The sequence below is a fragment of the Brassica oleracea genome, chromosome C3, assembly GCF_000695525.1.
Source record: "Brassica oleracea var. oleracea cultivar TO1000 chromosome C3, BOL, whole genome shotgun sequence".
NCBI lineage: Eukaryota > Viridiplantae > Streptophyta > Magnoliopsida > Brassicales > Brassicaceae > Brassica > Brassica oleracea.
In genome coordinates, this window is record NC_027750.1 from 2,711,774 (window position 1) to 2,716,558 (window position 4,785).

The 4,785-nt window shown below is 32.6% G+C and overlaps 1 pseudogene; it reads right to left on the reverse strand.

The window, feature by feature from the left end:
- LOC106329645 lies at positions 1-3,060 on the reverse strand (annotated as a pseudogene).
- Positions 3,061-4,785: the final 1,725 nt, after the last annotated feature.

Below are 4,785 nucleotides of genomic sequence, written 5' to 3' on the forward strand. Positions count from 1 at the left end.
CTATTCTTTTCGATCGCCGTTCCAATAATAACATACATCAAAGGCATTAGTAGCTTGGTTGAACCTGCATGGCCCATCTTTGCTTATTCGGAGCAAGATTTTTGAAGACGAAATCAGTTCCTGACCGGAAACTTCACTAAGATCGGTTCTTTGGCTCTGTGTCGTCTTCTTCTGATTCCAACTCCAGTATCTTCTCATCTTCTGACACTCAACTAACTCAACGTTAAGAAGATAACTTCTTCAAGGCCGTTTAAGACAAAACAGAGAAAAACAGAGGATAAAGCTCTGTTTCAAGATTTTCTCCGGTAAATAATGTGATCGTCCCGAGAGCAGATCCTATGCCGAAGACGAAGACTACCTCAGCAACGGTTACATTAGAAAGACGGTAAAGAAGAATGTGGAAGATGGAGGTAAATGCATGATCGTCCCCGAGAGCAGATCGTGAATGTACATATTAAAGCTTAATACAATTACAACAAGAAAAACAAATAAAGAAAAAGTGTAATTTTAAAATAAAGTGAAAGTGTTGTAACGATGGATGAACATGAAGCACTGATGCTTCAATGGGAACAGAGAAAGTCGAGAGCTTTTGCTTTACTTCTCTTATTCACTTTGATCATCTTTAAAAGTTTCGATTACAATCTTCATCATTACTTCTCTCAACAACAAAAGCTAATTTACATAAATAAATATATCTCACACGCACGGTTCCGTTCCAGCTTTACTATCCAAACTCCTAACTATGCATGTCGCAGTTCCTACAGACTAATGTTTGTGTTTTGCCTCCTCATATTTATATTCTTCGACTCAAATACGTGCATGGTTCTGTGTGGCCAGTGGGCTCATTATAACACTGTTGAGATCTTGCATGGCCCAGAGATGAAGTGATTCTTAACAATGCTTCCAAATTCCAATGCTGTATCAACGACTCTGGTAATTCTTATATTAATTTAAGATAAAGCTATCCTAATCAAAGTAAAATATTTTATGGTAGATGTCCGAATTTTTATTCACAATATGTTCTAAAAATATAATTCTTTAAATTTAGAAAAAAAACTTAATATATATATATATTTTTTTTAGGTAACCGCGGGTTTCCGGCGACCGTGGTCAACCGACTATTCCCGCGAGGCCCACGGTACTCCACGTATTCTTGGGATTTAACCCTAGCCCGGGTGGCCAACACGAATCGAACCTGCGGGGAGCGTATTGGTTCTGGGCCTCAACTACCACTAGGCCAACCGAGTTGAGTATATTTCATTACAACTTAATATATTTGATTGCACACATTATGAAAATCGATTAATATGACATCTATTCGTTTACGTAGCCGTTTGAAACAATTTTTTTAGAGCGATTTTTTAAAATTTGGTCTAGACATCATTTAGGTGTTCGACTAGAAGCTAATCTTTTACAAAGCGTCTAATTATCATCTAACAATTTTTTTGAATATTGATTACACAAAACAATTTGCTGGCCAATTTCATTTCCTATGGTTTAACACACTGCCATACATGTTTTTCTTCAAAATTACTCGTAAACGTCTCCAAGTTGAAATGATCTAAATGATTATATTTAATTGATATATTTCGTATCTTATATTTTAATTTCTTGTTTTCCCAAACGATTATGAAACATTCTTTCTTTATTAAAAAAAATTCGTCCAGCACAAGAAAATAAAAAGATAAAAAAACACAAAAAATAATAATAAGAAAAACTATTGTTTTGGATCCCCGATCCAATAATAACATATATCAAAAGCATTAGTTACTCGTTTTTGACAAAGTGGTGTAGACTAATTTTCTGATGGATTTTTCGACGGAGACGTCTGTCGTAAGGACCGGAATTTGGGCACGATGCAATCGTCACCGTGAACACTATGAGTTAGTGTATTTGGTTGTCAAAATCAGAGTTATGTTGAATGAGAAATGGATGTCAAAAATGATTGATATGCAAAGTTTATAAAGCTTTTTAATTTGGGTAAATATAAAATATTTAGCAAATGGTTCACTTTAGATATTTGGGTTAGAATTTGAATTTAAATGTGTTAATGAGACATTATGTCAATTAACTTATTTATTCTTATTCATAATAATTTTTATATGTTTATTTAAATATAAAAATTACAAAGCCAAGCAAGTATATTAAAGTTTGTTGACTTGGTCAAAAACCATAATGTTACTTTGCAAAGTTAACGTACGTGAGTCATGGAGATCAATTCCATTTATCACAATTGATTCATACGTTTGCTGACTCCATTAATTTCATAACGTGTACTAATCTCTTTATGTTATAAATAAGAGAGCACTTGTGTAGTGTAAGACACACATAGAAAACGAATCAATCATTCACATGTCTTTTATCTTTCTCTTTGATTTTATTTTGAGTCTGAGAGTATATACAAAACTAATTTCGCCAGGCTTCTGATAGAGTGACTCAAATCAGAAGATTTTTTGCAGTTGTATCTTGGGACTCATTACGTTATCGAACCGTCGCACTACGGGACATATTTTGAGTTAAGGAAAGATATAATATCTCGCCTCTGCAGTTGTATAATCATTTTCTTAATCTTTGGTATAATTTTATCAAATTTATTCTTTACAATATTCAGTTATCCGTAGTTTATATAATACGGTCCTATCACGTTGAACCTGCATGGCCCATCTTTGCTTATATCCCAGAAACAGTAGATACAAGGAATACCCCTGTGAACATCATCTCTAATATCTCGTAGTATATATAAAAGTGTGTTGAGTGTCCTCGAGGCCATGTGAAATGACAATAAAATACTGCCGTCCCCCAAATATTTGGTCTAAACGTAAATGACCAAGACTTATTCGGAGCTAGTATTTTGAGACCGAGATTGTCGTCTGGGGACTTACAGTGGAGGTTTAATGTGGAACCATCACCGAGGCGATTTGTTGTCCTCACTATTGATTTGAGTGTAGAGATATTTGAATGAACATCTGAAGCAATGGTTTCAGCTTGTAAGAGAGATATTCGGCTGAGTAGAGATATTATTATTACCACAAGAACTTGTGTTCTTTGGATAGTTGCCATTTTTAAAAGAATTGAATGTTGTGATACATGTTTGTTTCTTTTGCATTGGTATATATAACAATGAGATGTACATGAGGACATTGATTTTGTTCCAAATTATAATTGGTTGAATACATTGTATTGTGTTACAAAAAATAAAATATAACATTATATTGAAACAAAAGAATATTCACGGTTTACTAGATTTTGACCTCAGTTTTCAAAGTGAAAAATATTTTTATTGACCGGAATTTTATTGAATATAATTATAAATGTTGTACATAATTTTTGTAATTTAAATTTGTATACATAATTAATTTTATGTATGATAAATGTTAGAGTTTTGAGAAAAATTATGATGTATATTATAAAATATTTGTTAACTGTTAGTTTTGAGAAAAATTATGGTGTGCGTTAATAATCGTTATACATAATTGTGAGTTTTGAATACATTTATTGAAACAAAGTAATATTAATGGTTTCTGGTTCAAAAATGAAAATCAATATGCATTGTTCATTTATCAAAAAGTTGGATTAGTCTTATATTATAAGGTTTGCAATATGGATTCCAATCTAATTTGGTTCAGTGTGTTCCGATTTATTTCTAAAAAAATTATGTTTATGAATAAATAGTATACAATGTAAAATCTGAATATGGTTAATTTACGCATAGTCCATTCAAAGTTGGATTAGTCTTATATTATAAGGTCTGCAATATGGATTAGAATCTAATTTTGGTTCAATGTGTTCCAATTTATTTCTAAAAATTATGTTTATGAATAAATCGTATACAATGTAAAATCTGAATATGGTTAATTTTGCATGTTCTCGGTTTAGAGTTTAATCAAACCTATCATTAATTTTCAAATAAATTCAAGTTGTTCATCTTCAGCTATAATTTTGTATATCTTTTCGACTAGGCATCTTCAGCTTGTTCATGTTCTCTATATCCTTAACCACCACTAGGTGACCAATGATGCGGATTCTGCTCCAACTAACAGATTGTTTCCACACAACAAACCAAATCAAGAACTCTTTCAGTGTTTGATCTAGAACAATTTCAAATGAATGAAGGGTGGTAACTTACTCAGCGATTCTTTCTTTGAGATGTGCGGTCTTTGAGATTGGTGTTGAAAATGCGATAGAGAACTCCACTGTTTCACTCATATCAGGACTTCTGAAGTAGTTGCTTATCGGCTTCGTGGCTAAAAGTGCGTTAGGATAGTACACTTTATCGTTGTCAAGCTTCAAAAACACTGTAGACAACAGATTCATTTCTTCAACCAGCATGTGAAAATACATTTGGTCTTTTGGTTAGATCTGCATGGCCTATTCTGGTCTATATTCGACGTACAGTCGACACATGGATTACTCTTACGGACACCATCTTTGTAATCATTATAAATATTAAACGAATATTCTTCTCGAGCCCATATAAAACGACAATAAAAGAGGGTTGTTCCAAAAACATTTGGTCTAAAATCAAATGACCAAGAACTATCTGGTTGGAGAGTTCTGACACCAAAATCGTTATTCTTAAACTTACAGTAGAGGATTAGTGTTAAGCCACCACTTAGACGATTGCTAATATAATTTGTTCTTTTATAAAAATAAATAATTGGTTCACTACATTGCATTGAAACAAAAGTATATTATTGCTTTATGGTTGAATATCAATATTTACGCATTGTCCATTTAAAGATGGGTTAGTCGTCTTATATAAGGCTTGCAATACGGATTTCAGTC